We start from the raw sequence: 19,537 nt of genomic DNA on the forward strand, positions 1-19,537 counted from the left end.
TGTGTAAACAGTCTGATGGGGGGGGGGGGGGGGGGGGAGGTGCAGTAGGTTGAAGAGATGGTAGGTACAAAAGTTATTGCATGAAAGTCCCTCCCAAAATGACAGCCTCAGAGGATTAGTGGTCCTGTTGAATGAACAAGAACTGATGCATTCAGAATACCAAGAGTCAGTCCAGCCTGCCGAAGGCCACCAGCACACACTTGTCACATCAACAGTGAACAAGTTGGGTAATTTTGACCTCACCCCAGCAGGCCATGGAATGCTATGTGGACAAAGACTGGGGGGTTATACACACAAAAGAAGAAACAAAGGTCCCCTGGAGTAACTTCATGACCTCACCTAGAAGCCAAGGGCATAGAACAACCTTCTACACCTGCACAAAAGGTTGCCCTCGCAGCTACATCTCCAGCTGGATAGCCTTGAATGAGCGTGCAAGTGTACCAGAGACACAGCTGAGCAGGTAAAGGTGCCGTGTGAACAGCCACCTGCTATTAATAAAAACAGCCTCACGATTCTTATTAATTACTATTACATTACCAACCTCCTTCTATTGACGGTAATAACTGGAGTAATAAAATGTATTCTGATAAACATTGCTTGTGGTAAATGCCTCCTCCGAACTGCCCCCCTGTCAAGGAAAAGGGAATTAACAACATAATAACTGTATGATTAGACAGCTCATGCTTCAATTAGATTACCTACAGACTCTTGCAGCACTATGTATATTTCTCGAGTTTGCATAAGCTGTACCAGGTCTGGTATCTGGTCTTCAACCCTACCCTTGAGGCTTGGTAGTAATTTGGACACAACAGGTAAGATTGAGCATTTTCCACCTTTGTAATGTTTCTGCTCACTTTTGAAGAACTGCTTTCCTGCTTTGTTTAGACACAGCTGAAGAAGGACTGTTACAACCCTATTTAACAGCTAAGTTTTGCAGGTGTCCTTTAAATGGCTCCAAGTTAGAAGCTGTGTGTGAAATCCCTCCTGGACTCTGATGAGGATGTGTTGGATGACGGGTCTCTCCATGCTTCTCTGCCAATCTCTTTTAGCAAGACCACTTTAGCAGTATTTCAGCATACACAACAGCACCAACAGTCTCGTTACTGTTCTATCCATAATACTTCAGAGCCTAAACACCCTTATCATCCAACTTTGACCACCTGTCTCTGGGTGACTTGGATATGCCTCTTCTCTCTGCCTGAGATTAATAGCTCCTGTCATTGTCTGCCACCCCCAAATGCTCCATCTGGAGCTTTTCTTCACCAAAAGTTTCCTTTTCCTCTCTTTTCCCTCTCTGTTACTTCTATTAGCTAAACAATGGTAGAATTATGTCTAATTTTTGGATAGCTTTTTCAGATTTGTTTAATTATTTTTTTTTTAATTTTTGAAATCTGCAAGGTGTAAGGGTTTTTTGAGGGTTAAAACGTTTTGACCAAGTTGGGTTTAATTGGAAGCTAACTTATCATTTAAAGATAATTGATCTGACAGGGGAAAAGAAAAGGTTGATGCGATTTGCTCTTGGCAACACAGATTCTATCAAGTTGTCTCCTGTGTTCAGACTCTGCCCTTATTACTAAACTTTCATTTTCATTTATTTTAAATCTCTGAAGCATGACATTTTCAATAGATCCCTTCCCAAACCATGATATCTTGTGTCTAGGCATTCCTTTTGCTAAGGTGTTACATTTTTGGAGCAGGGTTCCAAAGTGTATAAGGAAACATGTAGAGCTATAGAGCTTAAATTTTCAAAAGAAATGCATCTGGCATGCACACATATCAATGACAGAGAATAGTATGGCTTTAACATTGTAAAGTTTTCTCAGTGGTTGATCATGACATACTCTTAAATATGATTTTCCAGATCCATAAGGCCATCCAGCACCTGGATTTGTCAGGTTTTTGATCAGCCAGAAAAATAGTTAAAAATAAATAGAAATTAAAATTCAATTATAGTAATAATAAGTTTAAAAAGTGATGGTTTCACAGACTTCATAAAGTGTAAATTAAAACCTTAGTCTTTACCCACTCTCATATGACCAGACTGAGGAATTCTGGTTCACCTGCTGCCATTCCAGGAGGCAGCAGCGAAAGCCTTATAATACCAGTTAGCCTGAATGCCTCAGCTCCTTTCCATAAGGAATCAAACAGAGGTGTTATCTCTGATGGTAAAATAAGGATACAAAGCCTGTTTTGGACCTTCAGACACTAAATTTTCTTTTTAAATTTTTAACCAATCATAGGTGGAGGCAGTTGGTATTTTGATCATTAAAAAATTGATAATTTCATCATGTATAATCAGCAACAGGCTTTATGTCAGAAGCCACACCACACTCTCAGTCACCTGTGCAAATAATTTATCAAACAATCACAATCACCATGAGCCTATCTACAAGCATTCTTACCTGTCCTTCGCTAATAAAACTCACTGGGCTGGTAATTTGACTGTCTCCTTCCCCAGTCTGCTGTCCATAACACAGCTTGGAGAAAAATAAAAAAGGAACTTCAAAAAGCAGTGAAGAAATGCATGTGACAAAACTGAAGAGCTCATATTTTCCTCTTCTCAGTAGCGATTTTCAGAGGTCCTTTTAACTAGCTATTTTCTGAGTAGGCCTGTGTGGGCCCAGAAGAATGCTGGCTACAAAGCGTGATTATTCAGGCTCTCAGCTACAAACATGTACGAAGGTAAAGCTGAACAGATGCTTGCTTCTTCCACACGTTCACAGAAGAGGATGGTATACTTAGGATTTTGTTTTCTTCTCAGTGCTAATCATTAAAAAGCAGCTGTCTTTAAACATTTAACATCAGCTTTCCCAGATGTCAAGAATACTGCGTGTTTAGCTGTGCCAGGGTCATTTTCATCTGACTTTATCTATTTGGAAGAATAGCTACACTTGTTCCAATTAAGTCAGTTTATTTTGATTTTTTTTTCCAACAAAAGAGCTTGTGTGAAGGGTTGTCATTTTACAAACTTGACTTTGTTTCACTAAGAAAAAATATTTTGAGTTTTGTACATTGGCATAATCATTCAGCTGAATAGTCATGCACCATTCCTCAGATATTTTAGAGTGTAGGAAAAAGAATGTAGATTCTCTACAGCAGACTGTACATTTTGTACCAAGAACAAACATAATTTATTTAGCTAACAAACCCAGGCAGGTTGCAAACTGATTTCTATGCTCTGCTCTGCCTCAGGCTTCTTGGGCAGCCCTGATCAACTGCCCGCAACCTTGTAGGCTCTAAAATGTTCTAGAAATCCATGGCTAACCACAACTTCAGTCTTCACCAAGTGTTTGCAAATATGTTACATCCACCTTACACTATTTGACTACTTCTGGTGATGAAAATATGCCTAATTAACATGTGTTAGCCTTAACTTAGAAGAACTTTTGCTTGTTTGATTTTCTTGCTCAGGGATGAAATATGGCATCTATCAAGGTTCCTCTATGAGTCCAGCCAAGAAGCCCTTCACAGCTAGGATGATCCCATGCAGATTGCTATCTTTACCCAAAGTAAAGTTCTGATTTTGCCTTGCAATTCATATTGCTGCCAGAACAGAGAGATAAATGATGCCGTTTACTCTCATAATCAGGTTTTTCTTCTGTCTAGCTTTATGCTCTTGGCCTTATGTCAACTAACTCATCTTGACACTATGCCAGTGTCAACTAACTCATCTTCTATTACAGCATTTATTAACACATCTGGCCAACACACCTGACCAATGACATTTTCCTTCCTCTGTTTGTCTTTATAAATCAGCTTCGCTTCTCAGACACTGTCTTTTATATTTTCAGTTTGCAAACTACCTTTAAGTTATCACCTGTAGAGTTTGCAACGTCTGAAGCAGACCTTGAGAGAAGTGAGAAAACAGTGTATCCAGGTTTTGGGCTTGAAAGTATGCTACTGATGCCAGAGAATCTCCCAGATTTGAGCAAAACTTTGTCAATGTTATCTTCCAAAATATACTTTATATTTTCAAATGAAAACATATAAATAAGAATGTCTCTATAGACACTATGAACTAATCAAAAAGGTCATTGCATTATAAAAGGGGGAGGTGATTTAATTTTAATGAAAATAAGTCTGTACATTGGCTTTTACATCCCAGCAATGTTTTCTTCAGAAACATGTAGCATAAGAATAGATGTGGTGATGTAATATAAAACTGTTTTTCATATAGTGACAGGGTGTAGATTCAACAGATTTGTTCATACTCATTTTTACTTCATGTTGCACCTTCACTCTAAGCAATCAAAGGAAGATATGAATATAATAATCATAGCTTTAGATTAAAGAAGCAATTGAGTTAGTTTATAGCCAAAACTGCATTTTGGGAGATTTAACATTTCAATTACCTTAAAGCATATAAAAATCCATGTTTTCTATAATACTTGAAAATAAACTTAGTACTACCAAGGCTGATTCTGGCAGCAGTCCTGAGATGTTCCACACAGATCCTTAAACTACCTTCATCACCAGGGAAAAGTAGTTGCCTTCAAGTTGTTACCATTAGCAGACATAATTAACATAAATGACATGGGATGTTTTCTTTCTCCTCTTGTCCGGCAGTTTAGCATTTTGATATTTTTTAAGTGTTGTTAAGTCACGTTTATCTTGTATTATGTTTTTGATTAGGCTAAAAGTAAAGACACATGCCCCATGCTTCAAATTGTAAGTTTTACATTCTATTGTAGCATCTGAAAAAGATCTCTCTTCCTTTTGTCTCAGATGGGTGACTCTGCAGTCTCCTAAGGGCAGAGCCAGCAAATCCAAGGAGAACATTTCTTGCTTACTGCTATATTCTAAGATGCCTGGATTGAAGAAAGTCCTGCAAGGCTTCAGATGGCATGCTGATTTTTATTTTTATCACTTTGGACAGTTCTTTGCCGAGAGTTACTTGAAATAAGTAAAATTTTACCTAGGAACTGAGCGGAAATTGATGTGATTTCTCGATGAGGTCTTAGCTTTGAAAAGGACATAAATATATCTTGGATGACAACTAAATGTTATTTCTGTCATTATTAGTAATAGAGAAGTAACATTTATCAGCATGCTCACAAGAGTTTGATTCAATACCACAGACTCAACTTCAAGTTAGAGTCAACTTCAAATGTACTGGAAAATAACATTATATATGCACAGTTTGTTACCAACAGAGATTGCTTTCTATTTTTCCTCCATGTCCTGAAAACTGCATTTCAGAGGGAAATGAATATGGCAATTCAAATTATATAAATGAGGAAGTTAATTTAAAAGTTAAAAAACTTGAAGTGTTTCAGTTATCCATTTGTTGTTTTGAGATATTATTTAAAGTTTCAACTTCTACTAACAGAGATCCTTAAATGAGCCATCAAATACAGATTCTTCATTTAAATTCTACAAGAAAGACCCTATAGCTCATGTATTACTTTCTCACCCAATGTTTGGACAAGTTGGAAGATTTACAGATCATAAACAGATTTGGACTTAATAAAACTCTCCTTCTTACATTTCAGCAAATAACTTGCTAGCATACTTTATCCCAGAGACTACATAACTCCTGTGAATAATATTAAGAAATCACAAACATTTTTAAACAATGTTTTCACATCTGTATGCACAAAGCAATGTGCAATCTAAAAGCTTCATAATCAATGCTTCGTGAGCAGTTTCAGAGGTTTACAAATATAGAAACATATCCAGGTTCAAACCAAAAAAAAATAAAGTTTAAAAACCTTAGCACTGTAAGTCCCACTGCAATGCAATGTAACTGTAGTTATGCATGCTTTTTACTAAAGCTTCAGGTTATCTTCTACATATATATTTCTTATATATATATATGTGTGTGTGTGTGTGTATTTAAGAAAAGGTTGTCAGTGTACTATTTCTGTCAAATTCTGTCTTTTCATTTTCCTTCTGGTTCATCAAGGGAGGGGAAAAAAAAAAAAAAAAAAAAGAAAAAAAAAAAGTGATTAGAAGCTCAATCTTTCAAATATTACCCAGTTAACATTTTGATTGCAGCAGAGGCTGCAGCTCAGTGGAAGAGCTCAGCCACTCCAGGAAAAACACAAAGCACACGTGCCTGCAGGATCAGTCCTCTTCTCTGAAATGCCCTTTCTCTAACTTTTAAAGGAAATATATTATGTGACAAATGCAGTCTATCAAAAAGGCAGTTACTTCATGTGGTACATGTCCTACAGCTCCACTCTCTGATTTTGCATCTGCCTTGACTATTAGGTCTTCTGTGTTAACTAGCCAGAAGTTGGCAGTGAGAAAAAAGTTGGAAAGTTAAGGAAATGAAACAAGTTATTTTTGGAAGTGGCTTAAAAGCCCTCTTGTACCAAGAGGTACAAGAGGTATTTTTTCTCTGCTTCCCAGAAAAGATCCTTGTAGGAAATTACCAGATATACTGGTAGCTGGTAACATTTCATTCATTTAAAATGTTGCCTTAATTTCAGTAGAAGAAGCCAAACACTGTGCTTGTTGCATGTAGTATTGCCTCAGCTGACTCTGTATTGCCATTATACATAGGAAATCTCATCTCCCTTGCAGTTCTGAAGTGGACCAGGAATTTTTAATTTAAGTATTTTCTTCTGCATAAGTCAGTTTGCTTGAACAAAATCCTTTAACAGAACATATTTGGTTTTAGTCACTTTTAATCTGGAAGGTTCCTTGAATCCAGGAGGGACTGACTAGTGGAAACAGTGAGAAGGATGGACAGAATAGTTTTGAATATGTCTCTCTTTGAAGACCAAGATGGAAACATACTCCAAGTTTCCTACAGTGCTAATGAAAGCCCCACCTATCAGCTAATTAACTATTTTCGGCTTTCTCTTTCTTAGACACAATTTTCAGCACAAACTTTGAAAGATGTCATCCTCAATTAGCATCACAGAACAAACTGCCAAAAGTTGAAACTTTCCTTCAGAAAAAGTTTTCTCCTAGCCAGAAACGTCACACCTACTCATTGAATGTAATGGTGGTGATATGACCTTCCAGGGTCAGGGAAAACAATCAGCACAAAAATCCTGAAGCTGAGGACTTGGGTGGAGGATGTACATTCAATGGACAACCACAGAACTTCAGGTAGATTTGCGAGAACACCTTTTGCTCTGCAACGCTCATCGGCACCTGCCTTCTATCAGAGGCAGTAGTGACCCACAGCACCACCTGAAGTTCACAAACAAGTCAGAAGACTGCAGGTGAGGTGTCTGTACTGTGGGGTTCATCATCACAGAATCACAGAATGGCCTGGATTGTAAGGGACCCCAAAGATCACATAGTTCCAACCCCCTGCCATAGGAATGCCACCTACTAGGTCAGGTTGCCCAGGGCCCCATCCAACCTGGTCTTGAACATCTCCAGAGATGGGGCATCCACAGCTTCTCTGGGCAACATGTGTCAGTGCCTCACCACCCTCTGAGTGAAGAGGGTTGTCATGGGCTTCTCTCCTTCTTGCAAATCCAAGCATCTCAGGAAAGCACATGGTCACAGATAGATTGAAGTAATTGCTAGGTGTTTTTCTTTGGCTTCTTACTAGTGATATGTCAACAAAAGATTTAAGGCTGCACTGGCCCATAGCAGTTCTGGTCAACAGCAAAAGTGCTTACACTGAGGATTTCTGGAACAAAGAACAAAATCATGCCTGCTTCAGAGTTCCTTGTCTGCTACATAGAACATAGCTATTTCCTATTCATTACACTTCCACTAGAACCTCAAACATTCATCAGAGCACTCAGGATGAAGAGGCTTTTGACATGCTTTCTGTAGAAAGAGTGTTTGTGTGCGTGTGTATGTAAAATAAAAGATGGGAGAATGCTATGTGGGTGGAGGTAAAGTGTCAGGAATTTGGGAACTGCTTTTGCAAACAGCTATGTCAGCAGACTGTGTACTTGTCCCATTAAAGCAAATTAGATTTTGCTCACATGAAATTGTAGAGTTTTTATGATTACCTAGGAAAAAATTAAATCTTTAGTTGATTTTTGTAAAGTTTCTGAGATCACGCAAAAGCAAAAATACGTTGTGCTGTGATATCTTTGCACCTGCCTACTTGAAAAATATTCTAAATTTCATAAGACTAGTTAAGGGCACAGTGCCACAAGAAATATGCCTGTTCACATCAAAAGATCAAATTCTAAATGATCAGCTTGTTTCAACCCTCATAGCTACCTAAGTGCACACTTCAGAAGTTGTTTTTCTCATCCAAACTCTGCTTATCAGAGCGTGTTCACGTGATTGCGAGTCTATTTTAAAAAGTCATTATCTTTCAGCTGAGGTACTGATAGTAAACCAATGAGCTGCTGGGCATCTGCAGTTGCCAAAAAAAAAAAAAAAAAAAAAAGTGAAGAAAATGGGGTTTTACCTTTACTTCTTCCCTGTGTGGTGTGAGAATGCACCCCTACTAAAAAGAGATAACGTATTTGAATGTATTAATTGAATACTTGCAATCTTGTGACCTTTCATATCTGCCTAAGCAAGCCTGAAACATGAAAGACTCTTTGCAAGATCTCTTAGTCAACATCAAATTCTTTCCTAATCACTTCTTTATCACTTCTGATGTATTCAGATTTTTTTGTTGTCATTGTTGTCTTCATTTTAAAACAACTAGTATACAAATGTGCCATAGAAAGTGTATTCTGGCTAGGAATATTTTTACTCTGTACTCCTCATAGTGACTGATGGGTGAGACAAACCCTCTGGAAAGGCTTAATGGTTGTTTGCTTGCTTGCTTTTCTATTCAGATTGAGCTCATGCATAACCAGTACCAGTACCATATCTACAAGCCAAGTTATCAAACACAGATTTTATGGGAACCTAATCTGTGCTGGTTTAATGCACAGACATTATTTTTTCCACAATAAAATAACTATGTATTATGGAAAAAAAATAATAAATCTAAAATTAAAAAAAAAAAAAAAAAAAATTCAACATTTCAGGAGAGTATCCAAAGGTAATCCAAGCATTTCAGGAGAGAACAATGAAAGTAATTTACTTATGTGACAACAAAAGAGGGTACATGAAAAAGCCATCAAATGCACCAAATGCCAGTTTGCTGGTAGTTCTTGCCATCAATGTAAAAGATTTTCAAACATTCAACTAAATTCTTCTCAGAATAAAGGATAACCTAATAGAATCATTAGAAGCAGAGAATTCTGAGGAAAATTGAATCATTCAAGAACATAATAATAATAATAATAATAATAATAATAATAATAGGCCTATGATAAGAACATGTAGAAACAAACAAACAATGGTGAAATAACAACTAAACCAAATTTAACAGGAATTCAGTAGTACAGGTGGATTCATTTTACAAATAGAAATTCTACAAAAAATCAATGTAAATACATAATATTTAGGGCACTTCAGAAGCAGCTAAGTCAGCAAGACATGGGAATAAAAAGGGTTATTTAGGTCCACAAACGCAGGAACTACTGTGATCCTCTGTTTACATCCATCACCTAATTGTGTAAACAGGTAAATTCTCTCTCTACAAATTGCTGTGCACGAGATGCCTGCATCTTTGCCCTCAGACAGGAGTGTAATCACAGGTAGACAGTGGATTTCTCAAGCTCTGCACACATGGGACTACCACAAAGCAACATTCCTAAAGGTATGAGCCTGAGAGAAGTAAGACCATGTGCAAGTTTTTATACCAGTCAACAGGTGGTTAGATCCTCGCCTAGAGGACAGGAAACTATCACTAAGTTCCTCTTATGTGTCCTGGAATTTCTTATGATTCTTGTCACAAACCTCTTTTGTGTGTGTGTGGTTCTGGAACCATCTCAATTACAGGTGGCATCTGCCCAGATTGTAGTCATGGGTGGATTTTTCTTCCAGGCACATGCCTCATCATTTGTAAGCCTCTGTAGGGTTTTAGCATCTACAGAGCCTCATGGTACAAAGTTCCCAGTACACCAACATGTTCTGCAAAGAGGAACCATTTTGGTTTGAACCTGCAACCTGTGGATTCCAGCCGATGTCTGCTAATCTTTGTATTAGTAGTGAATACCAGGACAGTGAATGAAGGAGGTTTCTTCCTCTTGAAAAAAAAAAAAAAATGGTCTTCTAGATAAAGTCTCCTGGAAGATTAAAAGACTTGTTTTCAGACCTGCACTAAAAGAACTATATAAAGAGGTGGGATGCTTAAGCTGAAGTAGTTATAGACCAAGCACAGCCTGGGCTTTCTGCCACATCCCGGGGTTCTCAGCATGTTTCTGTGCAGCCTCCATGACAATCTGTCACTTGCACCATCAAGCCACGTCCTTCTTTCTGTTTGGCTAATGGACTTCCTTGCTTGCCATATGAATTCCCTTAAGCATTCCCTTATGTGCCATTTGAGGGTGAATGATAGAGTTTACTCTGTCACACTGATCCTGCTTTACGTAACGTGTGAGTTCATAACTGGAGCAGGACTAGAAACTGCGTATCCTAAATTCTGAACATGTGTCCTGGACAATAGATAGCAATAGATAGCATATTCACTCCAGCCCAGTGTGTATTGAATTATTTAAATGACATGAAAGACTTTCATTAGAAGGAACTCCCTTGCATACTCTGTGCCCATGGTTATAAAGTATTGTAATTCTTCTGCAAATTAAGAGATCTGAGTTCAATTCACAGCGTTTTCCATACTCTCATCCTGTTCTCTAGGCATCAGCTCTCAGGCACTGACTGAGACACAAGACTGGACAAGACAGGACTCTGGCTGATCCAGCATAGCAGTCTTTATGGGCTCATTCTTGTAGGAAACTGATATCTAGTTTGGAGGCCTAAATTTGGAAAGAGTCACAGCTGAGAATGCTAAACAAGGCAACCTGCTTCCCCACAGCCCTGCATCATACACTTACTGATCTTAAGGGCCATCAGGATTTAGGCTCTTTTCTGAAGCTGGCTTTTCCTGATGGCTCCCTCAGGCAGCTCCCTATCATGGCTTTGGGGTGATAAAATTCCTGGGTGACTGCTGCAGATGGACCCAAGTGACCCCTTGCATTTCCATCCCCAAATGACTCACAAATCCTAGTAGCCAAATCTCAGATCTCACAGAAAATCTTTTCAAGTCTCTTGCCCTTGATCATTTCTGCTCCTGAGAAAATCCCTCTCTTACTTCATACTTCAGTAGTAGCCACATGTTGAAGTTAAGTTAAAAATCGATGGCAAAATAAATTTCAGTGAGACTTATAGTGGTAAGTCATCACGGATTTGTGCAACAAATGAAATCCTGACAGCCAGAGTCTCACTATCCATTCAGAGTCCATGTCAGTCACATTCACTCCAAACTCCTGTACTTTGCGGTGTCATACAGTTTGCAGAGTGTTTTCTCCAAAACATCTCTATTAAATCTGCCTACTATTTTGATAACAGATTTCACTCCTGGAAGTTAGCATCTCCTAACCAACTTTAAATAGTAATCATTTGGTCAGCACATTGTAAGGATGCATCAGCCATTACATAAGTAATACCAAAAATCCAGTTTCAACAAAAATAAAAATACTTCCCAGATATTTAATTCTGATGGAAACATTCCAAATGGGTTTGTACTCCTTGAAAGAGGAAAAATGATATTGAATCTGATTGCAACATCTTCAATCGGCAATGAAATTAATTGTATGACAGTATCTCCTAAGAAAATTTTACCTTTGAGGCATTTCATATCCAAACCAATAAATGCTGAGTATGTCTATGATAGATTAAAAAAGGAAGAAAGATTATTGCCTTCTGAAGGAGATGTTAAGGGCAATACTAACAAGTGAACTGAAGCAATATGCAATAGCAACATGCAATAATCATATTACTGTCAAGGAAAATGTCATGAAGAATTCAATGTGATATATATGTTAACGCATACCAAATTTATGAATAACATCACATCAAGAATCACAGGTCAATGTTTTGAGCAGTTGATGATAAAAGTGACACTGGTAATAACAGTATCACTTATCAAGCATGCATTAATGTCAGTTTACTTCTGTCACTGTCAACAGCTAAAATGTATAGTGATAATGCACTGCATATGCTACCCAAATCTCTCTGCCAAATGCATCTTAACTTATGTCAAATTGTTTTAAAAAACACTAATCAATGTGGTTTGCTATAGAATGTTGATATACTGAAGCTATCTAAGTTAAGAAGGTGACAAATAAATAATAAACCTTCAAGCATTACAAGGAAGCTAAGGTTCCTCCAAACATACATGTAGATATCATAAAAGACTGGCAATGATTGAAGTTGGACTTTCAAATTATTTTTATACTAAAAAAAATCTCAGCTTTACAACACCACATATAGCACCTATCAATATGGTAATGGCAATGTAATAGAAATATTTGATTATTTATACAAGACCTTGAAATAATATTACAGATTTGCTGCCAGGGAAGTTTTTATGAGTTAAAGACTGTTTCATCTTTCATTATCAAAAGGAGATACCCAAAAAGGCCTTTAGTACCATCAGTCTAGCCTAACTACTGTTTTTCAGCTGCAAAAGCCTTCATAAAATGAAAATAGAAATATCACTTAAAGAACTCATATGAGTGCCAATGGATTTTAAGTGTCATCTTCAGGAAAGACAGTCCCTAAATCTCTAACTTGGAAGTACTCCTGTGTTCCTCATCTGTATTTAAATGAGTTCCAACAAACATTGCCTGTAGTGTTAACAGTAGTGGTAACAGATGCTCACATCATGGTCACAAACCTCCATGTTTTTGCGTCATTAGGATGGAAGGGTGCTGACGTAACAATGTATCTGCTGAAATTGGTGAATGATTGAGTTTGGGAGAGGTGGGATGGAAATGCTGGGACCACAGGTACTTCTGTGATTTTTGCTGTTGATTTCAGTGAAGAAAGAACTTGTATTCTGATTTTGGCCAAAGTAATTCAGTGAAATTGTTCAGGCAAGGCCAAATAGAAATCTACTGTTCCTGTTCTCTTTCATGAGAAAATAAAACACAGGGTGGACTTGGGTTGTGTTTTATCATAGGATTTTTCTCTACTTGCATACTAATTTTCCTTTAGCTATGAAATTAATATAGTGGTATTTTCTAATGGGAACATAGTCAAACACTGAGAAGGATCCTCCCAAATCAAGAGGCAGAGGAGTACACTGCAAACAGAGCTAGACATTATTACAGTGCTGCATTTGGATCTGATTGTACAATACACATTATATCTGGCTCTTTACATGAGTCTCCAGAAAACAACTGTTAGTTTTGTTTTGCTTTGACATGTATACCCATTTCCTTAAGTAAGGAATGCTCACCTGAGCAAAGCTTACAAACAGGTGCTAAAATATTTGAAGAATCACTGATAAGGTGTTAAGAATATCAGTACCTCAAGAAATTGATGTTTTAAAGAGTTTACATGGAGTCAGCTTACAAGATATTTTCTCCATGTCTTCCAAAACCAGAAGCAGCATGTCTTGTGGTGGCTGGAACAAGTAAGTATTAGAAGTTGTCAGAAGTAATGTATTCATTTTTCAGATTCCAATATGGCTGCTTAACCATGAAAAAAAAAAAATCACTTATTTTTATCAACAAATTGCATCACTATTCTTTACTAAGTACCACCAAGTTTTACATTTACACTGATTAGCATAAAGTTAATCTCCATCAGTCAACTGCAACTGCAATAAAATACACTGAGAGCCCTTGAGCTTACTGTATACAAGACCGCAAAACCAATTACATTTCCCTGCATGCTGTGAAAGTTAAGATTTTGATGACAGACAGCCAAGCTCATACCTCATGACACAGAATACCAATGATATAAAGGAAACATTCTCAAGGATCTATCTACCCATTATCTCCAAACAGAATTAATTTCATGTTTACATGTGTTAATGTTAAATATATATGCATATTACTGCACCTTGATGAATCCTAATTCTCTAAAAACATTTCCACAAAACACAGTTGGTCATTGAAAAAGTACCTTAATAAAACAAAACTTTAAATTAAACCAAGTAGCCTCAAAACTGACCAACGACACTTGACACTGAGGAAGAGGAATGTCAATGATATTGTATTCTCTGACTCAGGCCACATGATTCCTAGGCAATTCCTAAACTATAATGAAACATGATACAGAAGGAAAGCAGCAAACATCTTTCAGCCACCAAATCACCATAATATTAACTCCTTTAGGATAGATAAATTACAAAAGGAAAACAAACCTGAAAACCTTTGTTCATTAGTACAAATCACTGGGAATATCTGATGAAGGTCTATGTTCAGAGAGCAAGCAGCTAGTAATGAACTTCAGATTTATCTTCCTATGTTTTGTGGTAAGATATAGCCCTATACACGTGTATACACTATATATACTTTATCACTATGCACTATATAAACTTTATCACAATTCCTGTAGAATACCCTGCTACAGAACAGCAATTCAGGAGACTATAAAACGCTGCTAGTCCCTTCCTTTTTCTTGAAAACTGTCTAGATATATTAGAAGTAGTAAGCAAAAAAATAAATCTGACACCACTTTTATTAGGAGAAAACATTAAAATGATGATGGGGCAAAGTTATACTGATCTAAAATTGTGCATTTAGACAGAATGATTCTTATGGCTTGAGGAAGGCATAAAAAATAATCTGAAGTATCTGAAGAGGAATTAATGAAAGAGGGAAGACTCATCTCAGGCAGGATTAAGGGACTGTGGATGCTTCTTCAGTCACTGTGAACTGGCATCACTCCTTACATCTCATTATGGTTTCAGTGGTCCACACCACAGAGGCAGGGAAACAAAACAGAGCAGGAAAATATTTCAGCTAGGCATCAGGAATCATTTCGCTGTAGCATTTATCACTCTATGAAGTAATCTCCTAGGACAGTAATGCAAGTTCTTTGTTAAACTGTTTTAAGCCCAGATTTTAGAGATCAAGTTTTCAGAAACACAGGAAAGTAGGTAAGACTCAAAAAGGTATTTCCTACCTCAAATGTTCATGAATCTATTGTAAGGATTATTATTTATCTTACAATTTTATTCTTTAGCTTATACTCCATTTCTAAATTCCTTTCTAAATCTTATTTAGCATACAAAGAATATCTTCCACAAGCTAATTATAACTCATTTGACTTAATAAGCATTTGCAATTCTCATCTACTCTTTATATTTCATGAGTGATGAGGCTGACAATACAGAGATGGTTATAGTACTAAACATTAAGACAGGTGTGTAATAAGGGCAGTTGGATTCTTTGTTAGTTTTTCATTTTAGAAGAAGCTTTCTAAAAGTCTGTATTTACCTCCCAGTATATATAATATATACCCTGATGTATTATATTTATATAATATGTATTCCCCAACAACTAGGCAGGAGGCCATTCTAGCAAGATGCAGCACTCCTTCCCTCTTCTGTTAAAGCCACTCCATATTCAGAAATATTCAGCATTTATGATTTTTTTTTTTTATTATTATTTTTTGGGTCTTGATAATAAAGGATGAGATGTCAGTTTGGGGATGCATCCTGAGTCCAATTCAAACAAAGTATTCAGTCATTTGGTCTCCAGAATGCTGGAGGCTCCCTCCCTCCAGCCTCGTCCCAGTGGTTTGCCTTTTTAAAGGGCACAACTTCTCCTTTCAATCTGTATCAAACAGAAATTGCCACCCCATACATCTTCTGTGACTTAAGCTTGGATCAGACCCATAGGTTTGATCGAACACATTAGAGAACTTGCCAAAATAACTGCTACTTTCTGCGTTCATGATGGGGCCACTGTTTCAGACAGATGCCAAAATATTCAGGGTATACTGTAAAATGGTCATTAAAGATGAAATTGATGTGTTTAGGAAATTTAAATATGAAAAAGTTCTGAATGCCCTTCTGTTGATAGCCACACCAGTACCTGAGGGAAACCAAAAATGAACATTTCCAGAATTTTGATTAAGACATTAAAATTCTTTTTAAATCTTCATGTATATGTGAAAGGCTTTCCAACTCGGGGTGTAGGGTAGGAAGGTATTCCTTGCCTTGCTCTGCAGTAAGCCAGCTTGCACTACAGGTTAGTTAGAACCATTTACTTTTTTGTCTTTTGCCATTCCTAAATACAGAATTGTTGTATAAATCTGGAAAATAAAAAGGAAAAGATCAAATGTGCTTTAGACTACACAAGATAAAAATAACCTACCTGTCATAATACTGCATGAGCTCCTTAGATACACCATTGATACATAATTTTAATTTTTTTTTTAATATCCTACAAATAGGGTTTTGATGTTGGCAGGGGGAGGAAGAAGAGCAACCTGATCCTGACAACAAACCAGTCAATGAACATATGATGTTCTGACATAAGCGTACTGAGCATTTCTGTCTGCTGGTGTGCAATGGGCCCTTGAGATGCTCAGTACATCTCATCAGTTAGAAAACTTGAGATAAAGGCCTGCGCATCCCTACCCCACCCAGCTATTCTCCATGCACTGTGCAGAGGAAGGGCTGTGGTAATCAGTAGCAGAAATACTGTTCAGCCAACCAAGGCTAATAAAGAGCACTTGAAGCCACTTTCATCTTGCTTATCTACAAAAGCATTGCCAGGAGATTTTGCGTGCCTGTGAATCTCCTCTCAGACAACACGGCCAGGTTCATTACTCTGTGTTTGTGTCTAAGAAAGTAATTCTGAAATGTAGCCACCAAGGACTGCATGGGCAGCCACCGTGTGAATGCTTATTCACTTGCAGCTTGGCTTTAACTGTCAAAACTGATATGACTGTGGATTTACTGCTGCAGTCCGTGCCCATTTCTTTTAGTTATTTTTTCCCCTTATGCAACCATTGTCTCTCCTCTTGCAATACTGAGCTGAATTTAATCAACAAAGGTAAAGTTTTGCATGCACAGACTCTGCTTGGGAAAAACCATACTGGAAAGCCCTCCAGCACCCTTACACCATCAACACCTTCACCAGCCTGTGGGGTGTGTAGCTGTTTTCCCCTGATGTTGGTAAAGGTTTGGGACACATCTGTCCCTACTGTCCCATCTCATTGCCAGTAATGTGCATCACATTGAGCCTTTGTGTTCCTAAGGATCAAGTTATGAGGGCAGACAGAAATGAAGATGTACTTCCAAGACTTCCCTTTTAGTCTGCGAATTACATAAATGTCAATGTCTTTTTACAATGGCAGGGTGGGGATGTGCAGGGAGGTGAGACAGCTGGCTTCATGGTGTCACATGGGGTCAAGTGAAGATACAGAGTTTTCTGGAGAGCCTGGAGTACCTCCACATCAGCTTTCAGTGAAACTGGTTAATTTTTTTGATAACTTCTGACCAAGGAAAACCAGGCTAAGAGTTATACATATACACATATTCCCACATCATACTACTTAACCTTGGGCCATCGCTTAGCTGAGTCAGCTTGATTTGCAGATCTTGCAACCCAGTGAGAAACGTGGATGAGAAGCATCAGCTTTCTTTCCACCAGCCCTTCTCACTATGCCTGCACAGCTTCTCTCTGGCCTGGCTCCATGCATATAGGCAATGGCTTCTTTTAGTGCCACTGTCCAGCTTTCTTCCTTTCCTTAAGCAATGCAGGTTTTCCCTCTGAAGAACTATGTTCTCTCTGTGCAAAACAATCTACCAAAGAAAACATGCTGCCAGTGACTCCTGATTTATCTATATAAGAATATATCAGGAAGAAAATCAGATGAAACTTTAGCCCAGAGCAATGAGGCAGAATATTTGGTTAACTTATACAACTACACCTCCTGGATTTGATTCCTGTCTCTGCCACTTTGCACCATTAGGCAAGTCATACTTCAGCTTAGCCTTTGGACAACTGGGTCTAGCTAAAGGTGTCCCTGCCCACAGCAGGGGGGAGGGAATTAGACAATCTTTAAGGACCCTTGCAAAACAAACCATTCTATGATTTTATGATATAAAACATTTATTTTTTCTTGTTGGGGAAGTTTCAGGTTTGTAGAGTACATCAGTCTTGGTGATGCAGCCACATAGCCTATATAATGTGTACCAGGTGAGATATAACCCAGTCCCTCTCCCTCCTACAAAGGAATATCCTTACTTCTCTCTTTCTCTGTCTTGACAGAGTACCCTGTGTGAAAATGTATTCTTTTTAAATGATGAATGCAATTCTTTCTGTTCAGATTTTATGTTATAAGATGCTTTTTCTCAAGTTGAATTGTTCTGCATTATAATTTTCTAACAGAAATGGAAAAGTAATTGAGGACAATCAACAGGCTCCTCTGTTGCTGTAATTACAGTAAATTCTTGCAAGAAATTATGCAGAAATTATGAACAGCTCCTGCATAATTTTACTGCTTGAATTCATACTACATGAAGCCACTATGGAGTTAAGCAAATTCAAGCAATGAGAGAAGACTTCTGCCTCACTTTCATAAAAAAAAAAAAAAAAAAAAAAGTTCTTCATTTTCATTGAAGCTTTCACTAATTCTTTGAAGGAAGATGAAGTGACTGGTTTGATCTGTGAACACATATTAGCTAAGTACTATAATCTTCTGACAAATTACTACCAGGAGAAAAACATTTATTAAATACATATAATGTATCCCATTAACATCAAGAACTTTTCTCTGCATTTCGTAATTCCATTTTCCCAAAACAAAATACAGTTTCTAAGGAGAAACCTTTTCTGAACATGTGATTGCTGTCCCTGAAAACATGTCATGTTCCTTGGCCTTTTTTTCTTTCCTGACTCGTGTCTACTAAACCATAGACACTATTCTGGATTCACAAGTACAGTAAAGTGAGTAACCTTCCAGGACTGTTCTCTTTCATAAAACAATAAAGAAACATGAAGGTCAAATCCCATTGTAGTAGTGATGCCTAAATAGCAATGTTGCCTACTAGGAAGGGGTTGTGGTTATTACAACATAGAAACTCAAGTACTTAAATATCATTAAAAGTACATCATTAAAAATATATATATTTAAAAAAAAAAAAAGTATCGTCATTAAAAGTACAAATGGAATGCCTTCCTCATCATTTCATTCATTATTGTTCAGGTGAGAAACATGAGCAGAGCCTTGTTAATTTGCCAACTCTTCTAGAAAGAATATTCAGGACCTAGTAGAATATTTAGCCTGTTTATGTGAAATAATGACTCTAGGAAACATGAAAGTAAGACTATGGAAGTAAAACTATGGAAGAGAATAAATGAATATGAAATACTTACTACACTGAAAGTCCTCTTTCACATTTAAACAACCCCTCCCCTCAATCCTATCAATTAAATAGAGTGGCTCTTAAAATACTCTAACACTTTCCACAGAAGCAGGAATGTCACTGGCTTTTTTCCTGGGACTCTGCCCAGATTTCTGTCTATGTTTTCTCTGCATTCTTACTTGTGTACATCTTGAGCTGCCCATCTAAACTTTTTTGGCTGATACCTTTGTTCCACACCACAGATAACTCTGAGTGATGAATGAAATAATTTGAAAGGCAACAGAACAGCATCACAATAATCTGACAAGCCAAAGTCTCAGCAGAATTAAATTATGGTTTCCTGCACAGGTAATTAAGGAAATATAAGTACTTACCACATCCACATTTGAGCTTGTTCAAGGCTCCATTATAGCCAATGAAGAGGGAACA

General features: G+C 37.5%; 1 protein-coding gene across 6 annotated transcripts in view; it reads right to left on the bottom strand.

Moving 5' to 3' along the window:
• Window positions 1-19,537, bottom strand: part of MLIP (muscular LMNA interacting protein) — a 121,947-nt gene that overhangs the window by 78,866 nt on the left and 23,544 nt on the right. The window contains exon 2 of one of the 6 annotated variants that reach the window (XM_082758035.1): window positions 13,351-13,402. The exons of the other annotated variants lie outside the window; for them this stretch is intronic. The gene's annotated coding sequence lies outside the window, so the exon portion shown is untranslated. The remainder of the gene's footprint in view (window positions 1-13,350; window positions 13,403-19,537) is intronic. 6 annotated transcript variants of the gene reach the window in all.

This window comes from Aythya marila, assembly GCF_965140915.1.
Source record: "Aythya marila genome assembly, chromosome: 3".
NCBI lineage: Eukaryota > Metazoa > Chordata > Aves > Anseriformes > Anatidae > Aythya > Aythya marila.